At 42.6% G+C, this 25,827-nt stretch overlaps 1 protein-coding gene across 2 annotated transcripts in view; it reads left to right on the plus strand.

The window, feature by feature from the left end:
- Nucleotides 1-590: 590 nt before the first annotated feature.
- PKIG (cAMP-dependent protein kinase inhibitor gamma) overlaps nucleotides 591-25,827 on the plus strand; it is an 80,116-nt gene continuing 54,879 nt past the window's right edge. Inside the window, exon 1 of one of the 2 annotated variants that reach the window (XM_061437683.1) lies at nucleotides 591-718. The gene's annotated coding sequence lies outside the window, so the exon portion shown is untranslated. Of the gene's footprint in view, nucleotides 948-25,827 lie in introns of both variants that reach the window. The other variant, XM_061437684.1, reaches the window with a different exon arrangement.

Raw genomic sequence — 25,827 nt, forward strand, 5'->3', positions numbered from 1 at the left:
AAATTAAATCTGGTGAACTCATTCTCACCATGAACCCAAAGAAGCAAGGGGTTTTGTTTAGTTGGTTGGTCTGGTTTTGGTTTCAGTTAAAAAAAAAAAAAATCTTTGGGGAACTGGCTGGCCGTCAGGTGGTTAGGATTCGGAGTTTTCACTACCCACGGGTGGTGGGCATGGCCAAAAAAAAAAAAGAATTCTTTGTCATACCACTGCTTCGGAAATTAAAGAGAGAGGCATGCGCCACCCCTCCCACATCAGTTTTCTTCTTTAAATATTCCCAGTCTAGCAAGATTCCGCCTGCGGCTCCGTCATCTCTCCCAGAATAGTCTCCGTCTCAGGTGCCAGAGAGAGAAACTGAGGCACAGGCAGGATCCGAAGCACAAGTCCTCCCCCCAGTTTGGCTGTCCCCTTTTCCCCCTCAACATTTCCTTCCCTCTCCCGTCCCTCCGGGCCAAGTTTCAGGCTGCCAGCCCCCAACCCGGGTCCCTCGCGGCTCAGAACTGGGACTTCCACCCGCTGCCCCTCCTCGGCGCGCTCGGGGGCTGCGGAAGGGGCCGCGAAGCCTCCTGGTCCCTTCCGAGCCGCCGTAGCGCGAGCCTCGGGAGTTCGGCAGCTCCAGTCGCCAAGGCAACGGGCTCCGCTGCGCTCGGCGGGCGCCTGGCAGCCCTGGGGAGGCGCTGCGGGCCGGCGGCCCGGGCTCCGCTGGCCGGCGGGACGGCAGGTGAGCAGGGGCCGGGCGGGCAATCGCGGCCCCAACGCTCGGCTCCCGGCGTCGCTTCTTCGCAGCGGGCGAGGGGCTGGGCCGCTGGGATTTCCGGAAAGGAGACAGGGCCTGACCTTTATCCTCGGCTCCCCGCCTCCTCCATCCTTGGCGCCTGGGAGGAGCCCCTCGAGCAGTTTAATTCCGTCGAGCGCGGGCGGGGAGTCGCTTTGCGTTCATTATGTTGGAGGTAGGGATGGAGGTGGGGGCAATTGGCTTGATTCAAAAGTTTTTTTAAAGCACGTCTTATTTGGGGGTCGAGAAAGAACTCCGAACTGCCGAAAATGTGCGTCTGTAGGACTCTTTGGGGGCCAGAGAGGATTAACTTCTTTGTACATCAGTTTTCCCATCTGCAGAATGGGGACAATCATAGCACCTGTTTTAAAAGGTTATTACAAAGTAAATAATATATTTCAGATCTTTGCAGCTAAACCCTCAATCCTCGGGAGCTATTATTATTACTACTACTACTAAAGAAGGTCCATTATCGAGCATGTGTTGTGTTCCAGGGCCTGGGCTGATCGCCAGGGGTAAAAATAAGTGAATGAGACATCTTGTCCTCAGGGAACTCCACAGTGTTCAGGTATAAATAGGAGCTCATTGTGGTTCCAGCTATGATTTTTGGACATTCAGGGGACTGTGAATACACAGAGAAGGCAGTTAACCCAGATTTCCGGAGATGAGGTTGGGGAGGATGGTTAAAGAGCGATTCCAAAAGAAGATGCTTTCCGAAATGAGACGTGACAGCTACCTTTGTATTGGCCGGAAGATGAAGCTAGTGGAGTGCATAGTGTTCTGGGCAGAGAGAACAGACCAGTGCAAGGTTCTGGGGAGAAAGTGCAGGCTTTTTGGACATCTATTAGTGGTTAGAGACATTCTGGGAAGTGGAAGTGGTCTAGCTAGGTGTGTCTGAGAGAGAAGCAGGTGCCTTTCTGAAAGATATTCTTGTGTCTCCCTGTAAGTTTGGACTTTGTCGTGAGGGTTGGTGGGGAACACCAAAGGATTTAAATGAGGGCAGTGAGTATGTGTTGTGTGTGTGCGTGTGTGTGTGTGTGTGTGTGTGTGTGTGATCAGAGGTGTGGTTTCCAAAAGATCAGGGGTTTTTGTTCTCTCTTGGTCTCATCACTCCTCCAGTCTGTTTTTCACGTTGCAGCTATTCATTTATGGTGATTCAAAATAAAATGTATTTATTGAGCATCTGTTACATGCCAGGCCCTGTGTAAGGAATCAGGTTCCTACCCTCATGGCATGTATTCTAGACATGTTCAAAGGTACATTCATAGAGACAGAAGTAGTCCAGTACAGCTAGAACTGAATCAGTACCGGAAGAGACCCATCCAGAGAGTGGTTTTTGTTTTTTTTAAGGCCCACATCATTCAGGGTCACTATCTTGTACACTCTTGGCAGAACCATTCACTTAGAACTACACCAAGAAGAAATGGCCAGAGAAGTGGGAGGAAAGCTAGGAGAGTGTAGTAAGGAAAGCCCAAGGAAGAGATCCACTTTGTTGGATGCAGTTGAGATTTCAAGTAAACTAAGTTACATGTTAAAATGTGCCTTTTGCTTAAGTAAATATAGAGGTCACCGAGAAACCCAATTGAGCAGATTTGGTGAAATGATGGGGGCGGAATCTATAATATCGGCATCTTCCAAAGGTTCAATGTAATATGTCAGTGGAATGAGGAGCGAGTGGGATGTGAGAAAGTAACGTGTAGGCAGCACCAAGAAGTTTGGCTGTGAAGAGAGGCGAGGAGAAGGCTGGAGAGCAGTTGGGGAATCAGGTGAAGTCTTTTTAAGCAGAAGACAGACAGGAGCAGATGTAAATGCTGATGGTAGAGCCAGTAAGGGAGGGAGAGACTGAGAAAATACAGGAGATTTTCTCAGGGGAAAATAAATGGCACAAACAACTTGCCAAAAATGTGAGAGTGGATACGATCCACAGCACAGATCCTTTACAAAGAGTCTGATGACGTGGTTTGTTTTTTTTTCTTCTTCTTTCTGGACATATGGTAAGCAAGGTAATTGCTGAAAAGGAATGCGCCCATGTAATGCCAGCGGAAAAATAAAGATGTAAATGTGGAAAGTTCTATATTCCTTCTCATCAAATAGGAGACATTTATTGAAGTAGCACTGTGTTAAGCCCTCTCCAGGCACTAGTCTCAGTTGAAAGCATGCTTTTTACAACAACCCTGGGAGAGAGAGCGCCTCTAGTGTAATTCCCAGCTTATGGATGAGGACATTGGGGGATAATGCTTAGCCCGGGTTACATAGGATTTGAATCCAGGCCTGAGCCCAGAGCTTTTGCTCTTAATCATTCCTTAAATGATATGATTGTCTACCTATGAGATGATGATCTGCTGGAAAAAATCCAAGAGAATTGAATTAAAAATAAGCAAGCTGTAAGAGAGACAAAAAACAATAGCTTTATACCAGCAGTAGGAGTAAGAAAATGGAATTGTAGGTGAAATGGCAGTAGCAACATGAAAAATAAATAAAGACTAAACCTTAAAATAAAGGCACCCAGGCTAGTCAGATAGGACAAGAGTTGGCTGGAGGTTGGGGAGTATAGGTCAGGAAGTGTGTTTGTAGGAAGAGGAAGTAATTTTTTCTTTGGGAAAATCAGGGTATTGATACCAGGAACAAAGCATGTAAAAAAACCAGATGTCTATTATGAGACATAATGAGAAAATACACAAAGATGTTGACTATGATGTTTTATAATATTGAAAAACTAGTAACAGACTGGCTAAATTATGATGTGGTCATGTGATGGGTGCGATCAGCCATGAAGAAGGTGGGAGCCATAGATATGAGAAGGATGTTTTAGTGTAAAAACAGATTTTACTTGGTTTCTGGTGTTTTCTAAGTGTGTGTGTGTGTGTGTGTGTGTGTGTGTGTATATATATATATGTAGGAAAGACGTCTAGAAAGATGAGTTCTTTATTTTATTTTTAAAAGATATTTATTTTTTATTTAGCTGTGCTGGTCTTAGCTGTGGTCCACGGGTTCTTCAATCTTCACTGTGGCAGGAGTGATCTTTTTAGCTGTGGCACATGGAATCTATTTCCCTGACCAGGGATTGAACCCACCCTCCGTGCGTTGGCAGCGTGGTGTCGTACCATTGCATAGTGTCACTCCCACAGCGTAGCGACTTACCACCAGGGAAGTCCCAAGATGAGTTCTTTAAGAGTTTTTTATTTTTTATTTTGGTAAGCAATCCATAAATTTATCATAACCATATTTAAGTGTACAGTTTAATAGTGTTAAGGATAGTTACATCCTTGTGCAATCAACCTCTAGAATTTTTTCATTTTGCAAATCTGAAACTTTACGCCCATTAAAACAACTCCATGTTTCTCCCTCTCCCTAGTCTCTGGCAACCACCATCCTACTTTCTGTTTCTATGAATTTGGTTACTCTGGATACTTCATATAAGTGAAATCATTCAATTTTTATCTTTTTGTGATTTTTTTTTTCCCATTGAGCATAATATCCTAAGGGTTTCCCTGGTGGCTCAGTGGTAAAGAATCCGCCTGCCAATATAGGAGACATGAGTTCGATCCCTGGGTCAGGAAGATCCCCTGGAGAAGGAAATGGCAACCCACTCCAGTATTCTTGCCTGGCAAATCCCATGGACAGAGAAGCCCGGCGGACTTTAGTCCATGGAGTGACATAGGACTCAGACACTACTTAGCTACTAAACGACAACAACAGCATAATGTCCTAAAGGTTCATCAGTGTTAGCATGTCGGCATTTCCTGCCTTTTTAAGGCTGAATGATATTCCACTGTATGGATATACACATTTTGTATATACATTGTATGTATGAACACATTTTGTTTATTCATTCCATAGATGGACATTTGCATTGCTTTCCCCTTCTGGCTATTTTGAGTAATGCAGCTACAGACAATGAATGTGCCAGAAAGATAAGTTATTTGTGTCCTGAGATCCATGGGGACCTTTTTATTCCTTTCCTTATTGCCTTAGTTTTCTTTTTTATGAGCATGAATGGCTTTCATAATCAGAAAAAAAAAAACCAATAAGGATATATCCTATTTGGGGAGATGGGGGAATAAAGGTTGAAAAAAAAAAAGGTCAGACCTGGGGCAGTGGCTGCAGGAATGGAATGGAGTGGGCTGATTTGAGAGACCGTTCGGGAGAATCAACAGGACTTGACAACCAAGAGGTAAGGGAGAAAGGCGTGAAGGACAAAGCCTTGGGGGCCTGTGGGGAGAAAGGGCTTCGACTTGGGGACGTGAAGTAAGGTGAAAGTCACTCGGACGTGTCAGACTCTTCCGACCCCATGGACTGTAGCCTGCCAGGCTCCTCTGTCCATGGGATTTAGACTTGGGGAGGAGGGAGGAAATAAGGTTAGAGAGCCACCTGAGCCTTTTTGTTCAGCGGTTTAGACTCTTTCCTGATAGTAGAAGGAAACCATTGAAAAGAAGGGAAATGACTTAATCACATTCGAGTTATAGAAAGATCACCGTGGCCAATCCATTCTGCGAGCTGAAGCCAGAGTGCAAAATTTCCCTTTGTGTTACTTAGACTTGAACCTTTGTTAATTTCCTCTTATTTGAGACAAAGCATTGGTGCTAAAAGATGCATATCTACTCTTCTAAAAGCACCTGAAATATTTTAAAGTCCTGTTTAGATTACGTTGATTCCTAATTGCATTCAGTTTTATCTTAACGACACAGTCTCCTGTTACTTGACTTTCTACCTTTAGCAGGGGAAATATAATTGGAAAAGCAAACAAGAAATATAAACAACTCAAGTTACAGACCTTCAGTTAATTGCAAATATCTTTGTCCTTTGGGGAAAAGGGGGCCAATGAGGTAAACAGTGTCTTACCAAATGCTTACTACAAAGCAAAAATTGTTAAGAGTCCAGATGGATTCAGCTCATTACCTACTTCTCCTCCCACAAACCTGTAATATCTCTGCTTCCAGAGCCTCCCAGAGAGGGAACTAACTGTTGTGCTGACATCTCATAAGCATTTTGCAGTTTTTAAGAGCTGCATGTCCACAAGATGTGAACCCACGATCTCATTTCATTCCTTCCAATAATTCTTAGATAGGGATTATCATTCCTATTTTCAGATGAGGAAATTGAATTTCAGAGGCTTTAAGAAACCTCCTAGCTCCTACATTTAATACATTCTGGATTTTGAATCTAGGTTTTCTTATTTTCTTTTTATATTATAGCCGCCTCTTATGTACAGTTTTAAACATATACAAAAGTAAAAAAGATAATATAATACATACCTTATACTCATACCCCAGCTTCAACAGATACCAACAAATGGTCAGTTTTATTCCATCTATACCCTCCACTCCCTCCCCACCATAGATTATATTAAAGCAAATCCTAAGACATCATATCATTTCATCTATAAATACTTTAATATGCATATGAGAGAGAAGGATTTTTTTTCTTTCCCCTTTCGCCCCTATGATCACACCTAAGAAAATGAACAGGAATGACTCCTCAACGTTACCTTGTATCCATTTGGTTCTCAGTTTTCTGGTTATCTCATAGACGTCTTTCACACTTGGTTTGTTGGAATTGGGATCTAAACAAGGATCACATCTGGGTGATAGTCGCGTAAGTCTTAGAATCTGTAGCAATTTTGCCTGTTCTTTTTTCCCCTTACCTTTCATTTGTTGAAAACTCAGGTCATTTGTCCCGTCCAGCTACTCTGGATTTGCCTGGTTATATCCCTCTAATGTCCTCCTCCATTCCCTTTATTTTTTTTGGCCGTTGCTCTTTATGAGTGGTGTTGTGTATCATATCAGCAGGCAGTAAAGGCTGATTCTCACCTGGTAAGATTGATCATGGGTTCAGGGGTTTGTTAGCATGATCCCTTCATTATAAGTTTCTCATCAGCCTTTCACAAAATGGTTTTAGCAGCTGTTAATGATCGTTGCCTCGATCTACTTACTATTTCATGACGTGTGCGTGCTCAGTCATAAAGTCATGTTTGACTCTTTGTGATCCCATGGACTGTAGCCCACGAGGCTCCTCTGTCCATGGGATTCTCCAGGCAAGAATACTGGAGTGGGTTGCCATGCCCTCCTCCAGGGGATCTTCCTGACCCAGGAATCGAACCCACATCTCCCGCATTGGCAGGCGGATTCTTTACCATTGTGCCACCTGGGAAGCCCCAATCCTGAGTCATGTTCTCAGTATGTGCTCAGAGAATAGAGCCTATATATTCAGTTCAATACTGGTTGCTCACAGCATTGCTCTCCTGGGTTGGTCTTATGTGTTGGCAAAGTCACACTGTATCAGTGCTTTTCAAACTGTACCTGCAGTTGGTTGGGGATTAGTAGGTAGAGGAACTGTTTGGGAGAGGAGTTCCAGCATAACGGGAGTTAATCTGCTTTTCTCCCATGCCCAGTTCCATAAGCCTGCCTGCTGTGTACCTCTACCTGCCACCAAAAGGAAGCTTGGAAAAGAAGTGCTGGTGATCTGATTTGCAACATAGATTAGTCGCTCAGTCGTGTCTAACTCTTTGGGACCCCATGGACTGTAGCCCCCCAGGCTCCTCTGGCCAATGGTGTTTTTCAGGCAAGAGTACTGGAGTGGGTTGCCATTTCCTTCTCCAGGGGATCTTCCCGACCCAGGGATTGAACCTGGGTCTCCCGAATTGCAGGCAGACGCTTTACCACCTGAGCCACCATGGAAGCCCCATGTAATTGTATTGTCTTGTGTGCATAGGGTTTAACATTCAGTGTTTCTTGATGAGCTCTGCTTGTTGTATGTGGTGCATATGGCCATCTTTTCCAAACCAAACCATTGTGGTCTGAGTATAGTGTACTTAGAGGGTCAAGAGAACAGATTATTTTAAAACAGCGCGGTCTCAGGAGAATCGTAGATGTGTTTTTATGTATCCAGAGGAAGCAGTACGAAGGCTTGATTAGGAAGCATTGGAGTCCTTTGGACATGGGTTCGAGTCTTGGCCCTTTCTACTTTCTTCTACAAGTTACTTAGTCTTTCTTTCCTTTTTTTTTTTTAATGTTTTAATTTCCTTGGTAACTCATAGAAAAGCCCTTATTGTGATTAGCATTTGAATAGGAGGATCATCTTTTTTTTTATTTTTAATTTTTTTATTGAGTGAAAATTTCTTTAAATTCTGTCACAAATATGATTTCATATAATCCCGCAATAACCCTTTTTCTCCCACCCCTGTAGTGCCGCTCCCACTTCCCTTGTCCCACTAGTAACCACTAGTTTGTTCTGAGTCTGCTTCTTTTTAAAAAAAAAAAATTAAATTTTCTTTCTAAGCTTCAGCATTTCCTCATTGTAAAATGGATATAATGAAAGTTCCTCGTCTCTTGTGAGGATTGCATGAAAGTAAAGGGCTCAGCACAAGGTCTGGCAGGTAGTTAGTAAGCACTTGACATTATCTGCTAACTGTTAGGGTTATTGTAATGCCTTTGAAACATGTCCACTTATTCAGTGACCTTTTTTTATACAAGTGTATTTATTATTTTTGGCTGTGCTGGGTCTTCTTGCTTCGTGTTCTTTCTCTAGTTGCTGCAAGCAAGGGCTACTGTCTAGATGTGGCGCACAGGCGTCTCGTTGCAGTGGCTTCTCTTGTTCTGGAGCAGAGGTTCAAGGATTCGTAGGCTTCAGGAGTTGCAGCTGATGGGGCTTAGCTGCTCCGAGGCATGTGGAGTCTCCCTGGACCAGGAATCGAACCCATGTCCCCTGCATTGGCAGGGGAATTCTTAACCACCGGACCACCAGGGAAGTCCTTTCTTGGCAGAAGCCTGTAGAAGACCAGAAGAACAAAAAGTTCTTCTAAATAACTCACTATTTGGTACCTTACTGTGTGTGTAGTAACTTCTTTATCAGACCCTGGTATGGAAAAGGCATGTGCTTCCCTGGTGGCTCAGATGGTCAAGTATCTGCTTGCAATGCAGGAGGCCTGGGTTTGATCCCTGGGTCAGGAAGATCCCCTGGAGAAGGAAATAGCTACCCACTCCAGTGGGCTCCGCAGGTGGCCAGCGCAGGAACCTACCTGACAATGCAGGAGGCATAAGAGATATAGGTTCAATCCCTGGGTTGGGAAGATCCCCTGGAGGAGGGCACGGCAACCCACTCCAGTATTCTTGCCTGAAGAATCCCATGGACAGAGGAGTCTGGTGGTCTACAGTCCCTGGGGTCATAAAGAGTTGGACACAGCTGAGTGACTAACACTTTCACTTTTCATGGAAAAGTCACAGAACTGTTAAAGACCCAGTGCCTGACTTTGCATGCCCCTTGGGAAGACCTCCCTTATTTGCCTTTCTCACAATATTTGAATAGCACTCAGCACCTAGTCCCTTGCTTCTAAGATGATCTCTCTGTACTGTGGATATTTTTTGGCACTTATAAAGATCCCAGAGGCAGCACAGACTTTATCATTAACATAATCCGCTGTCTCAGGCTGCTCTGCCCTCCCTGGGGTGTTGGCTTCATCCTCGGGCCAGCAGCAAAATATGGGCAGCAATTCTGGGCCCCAGATCCATGTACAGCACCTACCAAAGGAATAGAAAGATTCTTACTTCCTCTGTTCTTCCATCCCCCGCCCCCAGTACTGATCCTGCAATGTCATTGGCCTGAATCGAGTCATGTGCCCACTTCTCGAGCCACTTCCTGTCACCAGGGCAACGCCATGCCTTGTTGACTTCAGCCTGGTTTTTAAAGAAGTTATTTACAACTGGGATGAAATTATCTTTAGGCCAATCCAGAACAGAATTGCATGTCTGTTAGGCAGTTTTTCTGTGAATAGGAGGAATGGATACCAAGTAGTTTGGTCAGCTAGGATTTGGGTTGGCTTTAAGACAAATTATTTTTCTTTCAAAAGACATCAAGTCCAAAATAGGCAATCTTGCTGGCATGGGACTGCCACAGTCCAGACCTTTCTCTGTTTCTGCTTCACTGTCCTTATAACATGGCTGGCACGCTCATGGTCACCTTGAGGTCACAACTGGGCTTCTGGCTCTCCAACCAAACAGTCCTTCCTTGAAGCAGGAAGAAGTAGAAGGGAGGGCCAAGGACACCCTTTCAAATACCAGAAGCCTCGGCCAGCACGTACAGCTTACACCTCATTAACCGTTTATGTCTGTGAGGAGGCTGCTGAATGTCCTTTCTTAGCTGGACACACCACTGTTACCAACAATAGAGGGATACCTTGCTGCGAAACAGAGGGAAAATGCAGATCTGGTGATGTGCAGTGCCCACCTCTGAAGGCAGCCAGCCATAACCTCCATACTTTCCATTTGGAAGAAGCCAGTCTTGAATGAGTGTACTGTCTTTTTATTTATGTTTTTTTAATCCAGTAACGAGACATACTTGATACAATGTCTTATAATTTCATATTTTCCATTTAACAACATCACAAGTGTTTCTTCATTTGGTTAACATTACAATCTGTCTGTGTTAGTCGCTCAGACTCTTTGTGAACCCATGGACTATAGTCCACCAGGCTCCTCTGTCCATGGGATTCTCCAGGCAAGAATACTGGAGTGGATTGCCATTCCCTCCACCCAGGGATTGAACCCAGGTCTCAAGCATTGCAAGCAGATTCTTTAGCCATCTGAGCCATCAGGGAAGCCCTAATATTACACTGCTGCTGCTGCTGCTAAGTCGCTTCAGTCGTGTCCGACTAGGAGCTTCTAGTCCAATCTCCACTTAATGAAAGCCTCTCCATTGTCGCTGTAAAACTTAGTGTTTAATTTCCACAGCCTTCAGAATGTTCCTGGCTAGTAAATAGCTCTGCTTTGCTGTCTGATACAATAGCCACTGGCCATATGTGACTGTTGTTTTTTTTTTTTTAAGATTTGTTCATTTTTTAATTTATTTTTGGTTCTGCTGGGTCTTCGTTGCTGCATGCAGGTTTTCTATAGTTGTTTCTAGCTGGGGCTACTCTTCATTGCTGTGCGCAGGCTTCTTATTGCAGTGGCTTCTCTTGTTGCAGAACACAGGCTGTAGATGCATGGGCTTCATTCCGGAGCACAGGGGCTCAGTAATTGTGGCTCACGGTCTAGAGCGCTGGCTCAGTAGTTGTGGCACACGGGGCTTAGTTGCTCCGCAGCACACGGGAACTTCCCAGACCAGGAATCGAACCTGTGACCCCTGCATTGGCAGGCAGATTCTCAACTGCTCGACCAGCAATGAAGCTCCCTGACTGTTTAAATTTTAGTTAATTAAAGTTGAATTAAAAATCCAGTCTCTCAGTCTCAATAGCCACATGCGACTGGTGATCACTGAATTCAACAGCCCAGATATAAAACGTTTCCATCATTGCAGAAACTTCTATTGGCTAGTACTGCTCTCGAGCACCAGTACACAGCTGTGCTCACCATTTGGTTTTAGGGAGTTTTAATGGTTCAAGTCACTAAGCTGGGACCCGATGGCCTGGGTTTGAATTCTCAATCTGCTGTTTACTAGTTGTATTATCTCAAGCAAATTACTTAACTTCCCTGTGCCTCAGTTTCCTTATTTGTAAAAGACTGTTATTACGTATTAAAGAACTTCTTTAATGAGCTTCTTAGTGAGCTTCTTAGAACAGTGGGCTTCCCTGGTGGCTGAGTGGTAAAGAATCCGGTTGCCAATACAGGAGACTGTATTCAACCCCTGGGTCAGGAAGATCCCCTGGAGAAGGAAATGGCAACCCACTAGTCTTCTTTGCTTGGGAAATCCATGAACAGAGGAGCCTGGTGGGCTGTAGTCCATAGGTCACAGAGTCAGACATGACTGAGCCCATGCACCCCCATCCAAAAGGTGAATGAGTATTTAAAAAGTTCTTGTCAGTTTTAGAGGTGGAAGAGACCTCTGAAAAGATTGAGAGAAAAAAATTAATCAAAATGTAGAATTTCAACCCTGGATTGGACCCTGCCAGGCTCCTCTGTCTATGGAATTCTCTGGCAAGAATACTGGAGTGGGTTGCCATGCCCTTCTCCAGGGGACCTTCCCCACCCAGGGATCGAACCTGTGTCTCCTGCATTGCAGGCAGATTCTTTACTGTTTGAGCCACCAGGAAAGCCCTTTTGCCTTTGTACAACTTCACAAGTGGCTTTTCAGTGAAAACTGGAAATCATTTCCTGGGTGTGGTCATGCAGAAACTTTAATTGCTAGAACTTATTCTCAAAGAAACCACCTTGGTCCCTTATCAAATATTTGGCAAGTAACGTACATTTTCAATGAGTCCTCTCCTTTACCTGGCTGTTTTTGTTTTTAATGGATTCTACTGTTATTAGTCCTGATCCCATCAAGGAGAGAGCTTCTACTTTATTTCATTTTAAATTGTTATGTAGAGATTACTGTGCATCAGTTGACAGGAATGATTATCACCAAACCCTATTGTTGGACATTTATTTCTCCATTTTTTGTATTTTGGGTGTTGTGCTGTTGATCTTTACAGAAAGACCTTCTCCAGTCAGTATATTTTAATCCAAGGACTTGGGAGGAATGTCAACCCCTTTTTACTGAGAGGCCTGAATTTCAGTCTGGAAATCATCTTAATACCATAGAAGAGGGCATGTGGGCCTGCCAGCGCCAATTGTGCTTTTGGGTTTAGCCCATTTCTCCTTGTGGCCACTCTCGGATTCTAGATGATATTTACTGTTTGGTACACAAAAATTTCGTACTGTCCTAGAAAAATCCGTAATGCACGTTGTTCTGATGTCACTTCTTTTTCCAATTCACATAGCACTTTATTTGAACCTTTTTAAAAATAGCATTTATCACAAATAGTACTCCTCTATACTTACTTTTGCATTTGTTTTGTATCTACTCCTAAACTCTTAGCCTGTTGAGGACAGCAGTCTTTCACTGAACCTTTACAGATCCTAACCTACAGGCCCTCAATTTATGTTCATGGAATGAATGAACGAATTTGTCATTTTCTGTTATCACATAGCCATCTTTCAGAACATTTCCTTTGAATTCATTGTTAGTGGATAGTCTTCTAGTTAAGTCAGATTCCACAGGAAAGCAAAAAAAAAAAAAGTTTATAAGGTGATGTTCAAACGTAAACATTCATAGAGGGACTTCCCTGGTGGTCCAGTGGCTAAGACTCCACACTCCAGTGCAGAGGGGGGCCTAGGTTTGATCCCTGGTCGGGGAACTAGATCTCACATGCTGCGACTAAGACCTGGGGCAGCCAAATAAATAAATATTAAAAAAAAAAAACCTAGAGGAGTGTAAAGAAACCCCCAGTGCACATCATCTAAACTTCAACAATTAACATTTTAGAACCAGTTTTTGATTTGGGTAGAGAGAACGTGAAGGCTTTGGGGTGCCCATTTTGATTTTGGGGAGAAGGCAGCAGGGCATATATGATGGGCAGTGTAGAGAAAGAGGAGGCTGGTGGTCCACAGACAAACCTGCCTGCCTCCCTCGCAGGGCTGTGGTGAGGGTTTCATGAGTGGACACACACAGCGCCGAGAACAAAGCCCAGCCACGCGGTGGGTGCAACTGAGGGGCTGCCCCTGCCACCGCCATTCCTGCTCTTGCCACTGCTGTCACTACTGCGCGGGTTCAGGGGGCTGAGTTTGGCGGCTGTGGCACTTAACTTACTTGGGAGCTTGGCCATCAGACTTTCTGAGCTGCAGTTTTTTGCATCTGAAAAGTAAAAATGATAATAGCATCTGATCTGTTACAAGGCAGTGCAGTCGTGCCTGTAAATGTGTTCTGGGCTAATTAACATTAATCCCAGTTTTCTGGGGGTTGTGTTCCCATCTGGCGGGACCCCTTGGAGCTCTTGGGAGCTTTTTGTAAGTCAAGCTTGTCTCTCATATGGACTCTTGTTCTGAGATTTCCTGAGCCCCAGAGTCATTTGTCAGTCTAACAAATACTATAGCACAGTAAGCTTCATTTTTATTTGCAAAATGTTTGTTCCTGAAGCATGACAACAATTTCATTTTATATAGCGTGTCCATACTTGCACGGGAAATGAAATACTTATCAACCAAGTTGATAAAGGGATAAAAATAGTTTTCCTAAGAAATGGTTTACAGGGGATTAATGTTGGAAAAAACTTCATAGCAGAATCTGTTTCACCATCTTTGAAATATAAACAGTATCTTCATTTGTCTATATTTTTCTTATAACACTTTGCTCAACTCCTAATTAAAAATAGCTTTCCCAAAGCCAGAATCCCTCTAAAAAAATCCATTTTCTTTTAAATGAAGGCTAAGTTTTAAACACTCTGCTTTCTCCTTAGCACTGCAAAGAATTCTAATTATGCAGAACATCCATCCAAACCACACACACACACATATCTGTCTGAGATAAGAGTTCGTAGATACTGTGGGAAGAGAAATGGAATATCCCTGATGGTTATAATAAATTTCTGCAGTGTTTGTTTGGACAGACAATCAACTGTTAGGTCTCCTGGGTATGAGAGTTAAATAAATCCAGGTCAGAAAGTCAGTGCCCCAAACTTAATTTCTCAGGAAGATAGTCCCTTCTCAAACCATTACTTGCCATTAGGTTTAGCTTTTTTAAAAAGTTTGCTTTTTGTTCTTTCAGTTAGTAAAAAATGTTGTCTTTTTACCATTTGTAATTTATAGCATCTTAAACTTTTTATAAACGTCTTCATTCAAAGAAACTAAACCCTTGTTCCGTATCTCCGAATAACAAAAACAAATATAAATAAAAATGCAGTTTTATGTCAAAAAAGAGCAAGCTCTTAATTCCACTATCTGGCCCCAATGACATATGATCTCTTAGCTTTATTTCCCATAGACTGTTCTATTTAAATGCTTTATTACACAGGCTCTTGACTCTTTTTTCCCCTGGAATCCAAGTATATTTTGGTGATGCTTCTTTTCAAAAGATCCAGCACAAATCATCTTACAGATGTTACCTAGCCAGTGTTGTGTTAGAAGATATGCCACTTCTCATATAAATTTAAATCTTACTGAAACTTCTAGATTGAAAGGATTGGCCAAAAGAACTTTGGATTTTTATAGCCGCAGGGCTCCTTTACTTTACTGGGATACTTGTTTATGTCTTTTTGATTGAAGTGGATGTTGGAAAGGGGTCTAAATATACTGCTTGATCCTCCTTGTTAATTGTTGAAAAATGAAGTTGGAAACTAGTTTTCAATTCTAGAGGAACTGGGAGATTTTATCCAGTGTCTGAGATTCACTTTAGTTTTTTATATGTTGGAACTTTAGGCTCGAATTTTTCTTTGATTTTTCACATATATTGAGCATTTTCTGTGTGCCTAGCTGTGTGTAGGGTGTCTTACACATTCTAGCTCCTTTAATCTTACAGCAGCACTGGGAGTTAGATAGGACTCAAATACCCGGTTGCTTAGGCTGCGCACCTTCTTCCTTGATCCCTTTCATTGTTCTGTCCTCACCCAGTCCATTTGGTTGTGTTGCTATAGAAACAAATCACACCCTGCCCCAGCTGCCAACTGTGAGCTGCCAGACAGCAGCCGTGGCCTGCTCGCTGGTCTCCCTGGTTCCCTTCCTGTCCCGCTATAAGAGTTATGGTGGGACACCTGAAACTAACACAGTGTTGTCTGTCAATTATAGCTCTATAAAACTGGGGGAGGGGAGGAGGAAGGTGAGTGCGGACAGAAATGAGGGTGGAAGTTCCACATTCATGATCAAAGGCCTTGCAGGGAGCTCTGAAGTGGCGCTGTCCAGTATGGTGGCTGTTAGCCGCACATGTTTACTGAGCGCCTGACGTGGCTGGTCCAACCCGAGATGTGTTGTGCGCAGTGGATTTCAAAGCCGTAGTACAAAGATCAGGGATATGTCATTAATGGTTTTCATGTTGATTACATGCTGAGATGATGTTTTGGAAATACTGGGTTACATAGAACAGATTTTTAAGGTTAAAAAAGTTGTGTGTATGTATACATATTATGTAGGTTTGTACACAGTAGCCTCGTAGTGGTAGCCATGGTGTGTGTGTATGTGTTTTTTTTTTTTAACTTTTTGAGATTGTTGTAGACTCATATGCTGTTGTAAGAAATAATACAGGGAGATCCCATTTACCCTTTCCCCAATTTACCTTAGTAATAGAGCTCAGCTCAAATGTCACCTCCTCCAGGGAGCCTTCCCTGACCACTCTAATGTAGCCTACTTTCCCCACTTTTGTTCACCTGGCCTATTACTCTGTTTAATTTTATTCATAGAATTTGCTTATGTTTGAAACTATCTTTTTTTTTTATTATTACTGTTTAATTGCCTTTTGCTCAGTAGAAGGTGAACTAAATAGTGGGAACCTTGCCTGTTCTATTCATTGCTCTATCTCCTGTGGGAGAAGAAAAACTCTAGAGTCTGTGCTCGTTGCCTTTTAGGACCTCTCATTTAATGGGGGCTGGATTGATTCCCCCCCCAGATTTTTATTATGAAAAACTTCAAACATACAGAAAAAAAACTTAAAGAGTTCAGTGAGCATCTGTATCAAATCCTACATCAAACAACATTAACATTTTGCTACATATGCTTTATCAACATATGTGTCTGTTTTTCAATTTTTGCTGAACTGTTTGAAAATATGGTACTGACATAATTCACCTATGAATACAAAGCAGATCATCATCTTCCTTGATATTTACATCCACAGTATTTACCTTCTTCCTCCCCCATGCATTCTTGGAAAATACATTGTCTCCATGTAAAAGTATTTTGTTCTATGTGAAAAGAAGTTCTAGGCTCAGATAATTTTAAACTGTCTTTCCACTTACATTAATATCTTGGTATTTGAAAGATAGGCAGGGTAAGGGCAATGTTCCTATAAGACTACCTGACAATTTGCTGGACTTGTAACATCTTGTGTGTGTGAAACACTTAGTCATATCCAACTCTTTGTGACCCCATGGACTGTAGCCCACCAGATTGCTCTGTCCATGGGATTTTCCAGGGAAGAATACTGGAGTGTGTAGCCATTTCCTTCTCCAAGGGATCTTCCCAACCCAGGTCTCCTGCATTGCAGGCAGATTCTTTACTGTCTGAGCCATCGGAGGAAGCCATCAGGAAAACTTGTAACATCTTGGTCCTCACCTATTAAATACCCATTTGAATGAGGAAGCCGTCAAATATTGTAACAACCCAATATGCCCTCCCCTTCTTCCCCATTTCCAAAAGGCCCTGCAGTGTCTGTGTAGTGAGTCATTGACCTAACTAGTCCCCTCAGGAAAGAGCTGTAGGTTAAATGAGAAGAAACCTTGGATTCACAGAATAACTGCACTCACTGTAACAATTCAGTATTGAGGGAGTGGAGGTGGTAGAACATATCTGCAGCGCTCCTTTTGTAATAGAAGCATGTGTGTTCTAGATTTGTATACATATTTATTCAGTTTACTTAATTGAATAAATGTATCCATTTATTCGATTCTACCCCTATACCACCACCACTGCTTTACTCCAGAAAGACTATATGATAATTCTTGATTTATTTAACCACTAAGTATGTCTTCTATACCGGTCTGAATCAACTAGGGAGTGTTTGTAATTCTTGTGCTTTTCCATACAAAGGGACTTGTAGCAGACCCAGGGCCCCCTCAATTGCTTTATTTCTCCCTGTTTAGCTGGAGGTGCTGAAGGGTATATCTCAGTGCTGCTGCCTGTTCTGCACTGATCTCTACTTTTCACTGTCACCTGTCAAAGTCCATTTGTCAAGCTTATCTCAAACGCCATGTTGGCTGTGGGTCTTCCTCAGAGCCCTGCATCAAGATGTAGTCTAAACCCCCCTAACACATTCTTTCTCTTGCCACTGGCCACAGACTGCCTCGTGTTGCATTTGAGTGTATGTTTCCCTTATCTCCTACATATGTTTTCGGTCACCATTCCCTGGGCAACTCCTATGTGATAGGCCTTGTTCAGGATTCTGGAAATGGCGATGACTGTTCCTAGAGAGTCCCATTTTCTTCTTACTTTTCTCTCCTGATAATAGGGTATCCTCTTGTTCCTTTGGATCCCAGGTGGTGCCTGGTAAAATGCCTTTGCAGCGATTTATGTATATTTCTGAACTGGGGCCTGGGATCCAGGGCAACAAGCACTTCCAGATGAGATCTGAGTTTAGTCATAGCACTGCCACTGTGCGACCCTGGGTAAATCACTTACCTTCTGTAAGCTCCAGGTTCCTTATCTAGAAAACACTGAAAATAATATCTATCCTACGGGATTGTTGTAAATTTAAAGATGAATTATATGAAGTGCCAGGACGGTTTTCAGCACATAGTAGGTGCTTATTCAGTGGTAGTGATTATAAGGGAAGCTCAGTGCTTCCTTTAGGTCACTTGAATGAACAGTACGATTATTTAGGATCTTAATTGTCTTAAAGGAAGCACTGACTTTGTCTTGGGAGCCTCTCCCAGAAGAAATAAGCCGTGGGGATGGTCTGGCCCATCACTGATTAACTGTTCCCTTTTTAGAGTCAGTGATCTGAGTCTCTGTTTTTGAACTACTTATATAATATATACCACCTGTTATTTGTGTATTTTTAGCAGTGGGAGCCGAGTAATCCCAATCCTGTCTGTAAAAGAGCAAACTGTTTACCAGAAACAGAGGGCTTTTTTTTTTTCTTAACACTGACTCACACTGACTCATCCATCTCATTTTCCTTCCCTCCTCTCATAACAACCTTGCAAGAGAGAGAATTTTGGGGGAAATTAGTTGGCTTACCTTTTTTTCTTTTTTTTTACTTTCCAAAGATGAAAGCTTGAAGGTGTCACATGATTAATTCCATCTCAGGAAAGGCTAAGGTCTATGCTGCCCTGGGGTGGCCAGAATGACCAGTGCCATGTAGCCAAACATCTCATATAAAACCTTGTCTAGACAAACCAATTCTGTTGGCTGAGAGATTGGACGAGAGCCTGAAACGTACACGTTAATCGACTTAACACATGTTGTCAACTCAACTCCAGTTCTTTTTGAACCTAGAAAATTTCTTCTGAGCTAGGAAACCTGAGAAGAATTATTAATAGAACCAGAGCCTGTGATGCCTAAACAGTCAGATTTGAGATGACAGACACAGAATTCAAGCAGCAGCACATTAGAGTCAGTAAAACGGGGAAGGAAGGTTCTAGATCAGAATGACTGATATCCTTATGCCTTCATTTGACATTTGTTGTGTGAATATTGACTGATATCCGTGATGTGCCACGTGCTTGGGTCAGAACAGTGAATGATAAGAAGACGATGCCTGCTGTCATGGATCTTCCCTTCTGATGTGTGTTCCTAATAAATCCTGTGGTGGTAGGAATAGAGGATGCTGAGGAAGCGGAGAAGCGCCTTGGCCTGCACGTGTGAGCACGTGGGCGTCCATGAGGATGAGGGGAGAAAGGAAGGCTTCCTGGAGGAAAAGGCACCCAAACTGAGCCTGGCTAGACGAGAAAAGGTGTAACTAGAAGAAAGGCAGTAGCATGGGGCCAGATGGCAGCGGAGATGCCAGATAGACAGGGCCATGGGCGTGAAGGCCTCGAGGTGGGAAAGAGCTTGCCTTTGGAGGAAGCAAAGCAAGTTCCAGTGTCAACAAAAGACAGCTAAGTGAGGGTGAAGTTTGGCACAAGCTAACTTTGGATAACCTGACAGGAGCATTGTGGATCTGTTTATTGTCTCAGACTGTCAAGAATCTGCCTGCAGTGCAGGAGACCCGGGTTCGATCCCTGGGTCAGGAAGATCCCCTGGAGAAGGGTACAGCTACCCACTCCAGTATTCTTGCCTGGAGAACTCCATGGACAGAGAAGCCTGGAGGGCTATAGTCCATGGTGTCACAAAGAGTCAGACTCAACTGAGCAACTAACACCTTATTAATTAAAAACAATTTTTTTAACTGGGGTAAATTTTACATACAGTGAAATGTACATGACAAGTACATATATTTATCCTTGTAACCAGTGCTCCATTTTTTTTTCTCTTGGACACACTGCACAGCATGCTGGAACTCCCTGACCAGGGATCGATCCCAGGCCCCCTGCAGTGGAAGTGCAGAATCTTAACCAGTGGACCACTAGAGCTTTATTTTGTAAATGTTATATTAGCTGCACATGTCACAAATCTCCTTTGGAGGAGGGAGTGGTTATTTTGAGATGTGCTTCTGACATAACAAAGGTCCGTCTAGTCAAGGCTATGGTTTTTCCAGTGCTCGTGTATGGATGTGAGAGTTGGACTGTGAAGAAAGCTGAGCGCCAAAGAATTGATGTTTTTGAACTGTGGTGTTGGATAAGACTCTTGAGAGTCCCTTGGACTGCAAAGAGATCCAACCAGTCCATCCTAAAGGAGATCAGTCCTGGGTGTTCACTGGAAGGAATGATGCTGAAGCTGAAACTCCAATACTTCGGCCACCTCATGTGAAGAGTTGACTCATTGGAAGAGACTCTGATACTGGGAGGGATTAGGGGCAGGAGGAGAAGGGGACGACAGAGGATGAGATGGCTGGATGGCATCACCGACTCAATGGATATGAGTTTGGGTAAACTCTGGGAGTTGGTGATGGACAGGGAGGCCTGGCGTGCTGCGATTCATTGGGTTGCAAAGAGTCAGACACAACTGAGCGACTGAACTGAGTCTGACATAACTTCAGAGGTAAGCCTGCTCAGGATGGGGGGAAATGGAATATGAGATGAGAAAACCAGTGTGCATACTCAGTCGTGTGCAACTCTTGTGACCCCATAGACTATGGCCAGCCAGGCTTCTCTGTCCATAGGATTTTCCAGTCAAGAATACTGGAGCAGATTGCCATTTCCTACTCCAGGGAATCTTCCCAACCCAGGGATCAAATGCCATTTCCTACCGTTGGGCATGTTTGCAACCCAGGGATTGAACCTGCATCTCTTGAGTCTGCTGCATTGACAGGCAGATTCTTTATCAACTGTACCACCTGAGAAGCCAGAGGAAAACAGCAAAGGGAAGAATGGCATCCATTCTTTTTTTTTTTTTTTTTGGCCATGAGGCATGCAGGATCTTAATTCCCCAACTAAGGATCGAAGCCATGCCCCCTGCAGTGGAAGCGAGATGTCTTAACCACCAGGGAAGTCCCAAGGGATGGGTTTTGAGCAGGACCCAGACTTGATGCTCACTGCTTGCTGGCTTAGAATGCCCTGAGGCTGGGGAGGGGCACCAGCCGGACAGGACTGGAATGGGTAGTGGTCTGCCGGTGGGTGGAGAATACTCCAGGATCTACGTTTTCCTAAGATGTTTTTAGCAGAGGACAAACCCCTACGTGCTTTGTAGGATCTGGAGCATCTACACAGAGCACAGAAGATTGTGGTTTTCCAAGGTCTCCCTGGAAGGAGTCCCAGGCCACCTACATTTTGAAGGAAGCCTCCTGAAAGCATGCCCGGCTTTCCAGGCAGTGTTTCTCCCAACTTCATTGATGAAACGCAGGAAAACAGTCACCTTATTGATTTTTGTTTGTTTGTTACCTACCATACACGTGACATTTTCCTTTTCTAGAAGTCGGGTATTAAAAATATTGTTACAGTTTGCGGTTTTAGGGATTTACTGAAGCTTTTATCATTTAAATGTTCTGACTATTTCAATATCTGGGTTTTTGACATAGTGCCAGAAATCACTGAACGTGTTACTATGCTCTGGCTAGGGTTTCCAGGACTATGTTAAACAGACATGGCAGGACTGGGGCATCCTTGTTTTGTTCCTGATCTTAGAGCAAAAGCTTTCAGGTTTTCACTGTTGAGTATGATGTTAGCTGTGGGCTTTGTCATATGTGGCCTTTATTATGTTGAGTTACATTTCTTATATACATTATTTGTTGAGCGTTTTTATCATGAAAGGATGGTGATTTTTCTGAATCTACTGAAATGGTCATATGATTTTTATCCTTCATTTCTGTTAATGTAGTATGTTGCATTTATTGATTTGCCTATGTTAAGCCATTCTTGCATCCAGGGGTAAATTAAATTTGATTTCAGTGTATGATCTTTTAATGTGCTCTTGAATTCAGTATTATAGTTTTTTTTTTTTTTAAGTCCATTAAAAAAATTTTTTTTTATTTATTTACTTTTGGCTGTGCTGGGTGTTGCTGCATGTGGGCTTACTGTGGTGTGCTGGCCTCTCATTGAGGTGGCTTCTCTTGTTGGGGTGCATGGACCCTAGGGCTCATGGGCTTCAGTAGCTTCAGCTTGGGGACTTAGTTGCCCTGAGGTGTGTGGGATCTTAGTTCCCTGACCAGGGATCGAACCCACATTCCCTGCCTTGCAGAGAGGATTCTTAACCACTGGACTACTAAGGAAGTCCTATGCTTAAAATTTTGATGGCTATTTCCATTTTCATCCTTGGAAGTTTTCACTAGTTTCCACTCTAAACTACAGACTGAACTGGCTTTCTTTTGAATTACAAGATACAGAGTTCCTTATAACCAGATATTCTATGAATGTCACAAAGCATTAAAGCAGGTGGAAAACCAAGTCCAAATGGCTAGAGTATATAAGTTCAAGATTTACCAAGGAATACATGTATCAAGAGGTTTTGATAAGCTCCTTTTATTTTTCCATTAAAAATTAACATGTTTGTCAATATCTAACATATTCCTGTAGCTGTTCTATAAAATGCTAAAAGGTAAATGAACGTCCCTTTCTTTTCTCCTTTCCACGTGATGTTTTCTCAGTGTTGTATCCTTCTATCACTCTACTTCTTATCTTTTCAAAAATATGTTTATTTATTTGAGTAGACAATACCATTTTATAGTACAAAATTCACAAGTTATTCCAAGACATATGGTGGGAATTCTCCTTCCAGTTGTGGCAGTCTAGGTCATTTGAATCAACCATGCTGATGACAGCTTAGAAAGCTGGACAAGACGTAAAAACATTTTCTCAAAAGCTTCAGTGAGTTTGCAAGATATTGAAGGATTCCCATCCCAACATCTGGAAGAATGAAAAAATCAAGACAGGTAAGCCTTGCTAGCAAAATCATTTTTGCCCTGAAAACATCTGCTTATCCTAAGAAAGCATTGGTGAGGTTAAGCAGTGCTTTTGGTAGACTCACCCATGAGGGCAGAGTTTATAATTTGTTGACTGTCAAGGATGGAGACTCGAATAAATCACACCCCCAGTTTGAATGGAACCCCTAAAACATAAAGGGGATCTTGAACATAGCCTTACCACTAAGCTTCCAGGTCCAGGGAAGCTTTATCTTGATTGTCCTAAGCTAATGGCATCATTGGGCAACTGATAGAAACAAGTGACAAAATCCTCTCTAGGGGAAGATGTTATCATCCTGAGCATAAGACTAATCGTCCTCTCAATAATTTTTTTATATAATGAGCAGCACATAAGGGAAATATTGATTCACAAGGAAAATAGGACACCCATGAAAAGAACTAGAACATGAAAACAATAAAAATATTCTCAAAACCATGAGATATTGGAGTATCAGACACAGACTCCAGAACAACCACATTCACTATCTAAAAAGAAACAGAAGCCAAGAGTGAAAATGTCAGTTAGTAACTGGACATTGTTAAAAATAACAAGAGATTTGAAAAAAAGAACCAACTAGACATTCTAGAACTGAGGAATGTAATAACTGAAAACAAGAACACAGTGGATTTAAAAGCAGGTTACGTAGGTGAAGAGAGAGTTAATGAACTATGAGATAGATTAGAAGACAGTGATCCAGAATGAACCATCACAAGACAAAAATATAAAAAATACAGAAAAGATGGTAAGATAATTTAAAAGGATACAGTGAGAATGTCTAATATACATTTACAGTTGACACTTGAATAACACAGGGGTTTAATCTGTGTATAACTTAGAGTCACCCCTCTGAATCTGTGGCAACTCCACGTCTGTGGAATCAACCAACCATGGACTGTGCAACACTGCAGTGTGTACTATTGAAAAATATTCACACGCAAGTGGACCTGCACAGTGCAAACCCTTGTCATTCAAAGGTCAACTGTAATTGGAATCCGAGGAGAAGAACAAAACTGGTACAGCGGTAATACTCGGAGAGATCACTGCTGAGCATTTCCCAGAACTATTAAAAGAGGTGCATCGCAGATTCAAAAGTATAGAACCTTAAATGCATGTATTAGGGAAGAAGAAAGGCTAAAAACTGAGCAAATGTTTATCTTAAGTCAGAAAAAGCAAAACAAAATCAAGAAAATAAGGGGAAAGAAAGAATAAGGAGAAGAGGAGGAATGAAGTATAAAGCAAATGTGTAATAGAGAATACCAATGAAAGCAAAGCTTGGTTCTTGGAAAAGACTGATGAAAATTACATACTTCAGCAACGTTGATCAAGAAAAGGAAAAAAGGGTACAGATAACCAGTCAGGAGTGAAAAGGGGGATCACATAGTTATGAACAAGGTAAGATATAATGAGCAACTTTATGTCAAAAATTTTAGAAATTTAGGTGAATAAATTTATGAGTAATATAACTGTTAATAAAAATTAAATCACCAATTAAAAACCTTTCCACAAGGAAAATTGCAGTCCTATATGCCTTTACTGGGAAGTTATATCGAACATTTAAGAGAAAGAATTAATATTACACAAACTTTTCCTGAGAGTAGAAAAAGGGGTTAGTAAAACTAAGAAACCTGATAATGACATTGTAAGAAAAGAAAAATCACAGGCCATTTTACTCATGGATATTTGCTAAGCTAAATATTAGCAAAGCAAAATCCAGTATTTCACTTACTACAGTGGTATAAGAAACTAACCAAAATGCTATGGCTTAAAATGGCTATTTTATTACGATAGGGATTCTGTGAGTCAGGAATCTGGACAGGGCAAAATGGTGATGGCTTACCTCTGCTCCGTGTTGTCTGGGCCGCGTGTTTGGAAGTCTCAAAGAGAATCTTGGAATCATCTGGAGGCATTTTCATTTGCAGGTCCTGCAGCTGATGCTGTCTGTCATAAAGACCCTCAGCTGGCTGTTGTGTAGAAACTCAGCTCATCTCAACTGGAGTGCCTGCATGTGACCTCTCCCTGTGGTCTGTCGGAATGGGGTAGTTCAAGCTTTCTTACTGCATGGCAGCTTGGTTTCAAGTTCAGGGTCCTAAGAGAGCAAATTGGAAGTGCTTAGCATTTTGATAATCTAGTCTTGAAATTCACGTATTGCCACACCCATAGTGCTGTCTTGGTTGAAAAAATTACAAAGGTCCCATCCTGATTCCAGGAAAAGGATCATAGAACCTACCACCCAAAGGGAGAGGTGTCAAGGTCATGTTGTAAAAGCATGTGGGATGAGATTATATTGTTGAGGCCATCTTTGGAAAAATACAGTTTGCTCTATATGTGAAGTTAAAGTTGCTCAGTTGTGTCCGACTTTTTGCGACCCCATGGATATTCAGTCCATAGAATTCTCCAGGCCAGAATACTGGCGTGGGTAGCCATTCCCTTCTCCAGGGAATCTTCCAAACCCAGGGATCAAACCCAGGTCTCCTGCACTGCAGGCAGTTTCTTTACCAGCTGAGCCACCAGGGAAGCCCAGTATATGAAAGGGATAAGACCAAGTTGGGTCTATTTCAGAAATGCAAGATTCATTTCACATGAAGGACTCGGTATAATTTGCTGACACATTAAAAGGGGAAAACGATGACTGTATATATAATTCGGCATCAATTCCTGATTAAAACAGCAACAACAATAACTTTTAGCCACCTAGGAATAAATGGGAGCTTTCTTAATCTGGTGAAGAAATAACTATAAAACAGGTATAGCAGATATCATGCTGTTGCTGCTTCGCTTCAGCCGTCTCCAACTCTGTGCAACCCCACAGACGGCAGCCCACCAGGCTCCCCCATCCCTGGGATTCTCCAGGCAAGAACACTGGAGTGGGTTGCCATTTCCTTCTCCAATGCATTAAAGTGAAAAGTGAAAGTGAAGTTGCTCAGTCGTTTCTGACTCGTAGCGACCCCATGGACTGCAGCCTACCTGGCTCCTCCATCCCTGGGATTTTCCAGGCAAGAGTACTGGAGTGGGGTGCCATTGCCTTCTCCGGCAGGTATCATACTGAATGGTAAATGTTCACTTTGAGTTCAGAAACCAGAGTTGCCCATTCTCATCATGTCTATTCAACAGTTGTTGGAAGTTCTAGCAATTGCAATGAGAAGAGAAAGATGAAATGTGTAAG

Source organism: Bos javanicus, chromosome 13, assembly GCF_032452875.1.
Source record: "Bos javanicus breed banteng chromosome 13, ARS-OSU_banteng_1.0, whole genome shotgun sequence".
NCBI classification, from domain to species: Eukaryota; Metazoa; Chordata; class Mammalia; order Artiodactyla; family Bovidae; genus Bos; species Bos javanicus.